Source organism: Dipodomys spectabilis, unplaced genomic scaffold, assembly GCF_019054845.1.
Source record: "Dipodomys spectabilis isolate Male_0828 unplaced genomic scaffold, ASM1905484v1 ptg000456l, whole genome shotgun sequence".
Lineage (NCBI taxonomy): Eukaryota > Metazoa > Chordata > Mammalia > Rodentia > Heteromyidae > Dipodomys > Dipodomys spectabilis.
Genome location: NW_024871133.1, coordinates 389,655 through 390,852, shown reverse-complemented (window position 1 = coordinate 390,852; position 1,198 = coordinate 389,655).

The window sequence follows — 1,198 nt, the reverse complement described above, 5'->3', positions numbered from 1 at the left end:
ATTGCTGTGACCTAATGAACAAAACTTTGTTTCAACACAATATCCTAATACAAGTAAAAGTACATGAATTAGGGACTATTGTCAGGTGTCAGTATGACAGGAGCAATTATATATTCCAAGTATGGGTTCTTTATTTTGCATTTACTAATTGAATGTTTTTTGGTTTTGTTTTGGTTTGGGTTTTTTTTTGCTTTTTTCTCAAGGATATCACTGTACCACTTGAGGCACAGCACCATTTCCAGTGTTTTTCTGTTTAAGTGGTACTGAGGAATTGAATTCAGGCTTTTATGCATGCTAGGCAATCGCCATATCATGAAGCCACATTCCTAGATCCCTAAATGACTTTCTTAATTTGACATTATATTTTCATTCAGTAACTATGTACCATAATATTGGCCAGGTGCTAGAAAATAATGTAGAAAAGAATACAATAAATCCAGTAAGGCTAGATGGAAAATGAATAACCCTCACAGTCTTGCAAGGGCACAGAGGGCTTATCTCATGGAGATGTATCAATACGCTGAATGAGACAGCTCCTGGAACACAGCCCACCTCCAGAATGAGTGGGCCATCTTGGGTTCCAGCAACCTGGGGAGGTTGGCCCACCTCCTACAGCACCCATTCTACCAGTTCCTGAGAGTGACAGTGACAGAGAGAGAGAGAGAGAGAGAGAGAGAGAGAGAGAGAGAGAATCAGTGGCATAAAACTCTAATCCTAACTACACTGGAGGCTGAGATATGAGGCTCATTGTTCATAGACAGCTCAGGCAGGAATGTCTTTGAGAATCTTATCTCCTAAGAACCACCAGAAAACTGGAAGTGGCACTCTGGGCTCAAGTTATACAGTGCTAGCCTTGAGCTGAGGAGCTCCGGAACAGTGCCCAATCCTAGAGTTCAAGACCCACGACTGAAAAGAAGTGGACTTCCCACCACAAGAAGTGGACTGAATAGCACCCATTGTCCTAGGGAGCTTGGTAGAGAAGTCAGGCCAAGCTTCCTGTGAACTTGAGGTCATAATTAGGTCACGTGGTTTCTCTGTGCCTCGGTTTCCCCAGATGCAAAACTGAACAAAGTGAAGGATCCCCTTCCTCATTGGGATAGGGTAATAATGAAAGAGAGTTATATTTCGGTTCATAATCCCACACCTGTTGCATGATTAATAACAGGCCCCACCTAAGCCCTTTCTGGTATCTTCCTGT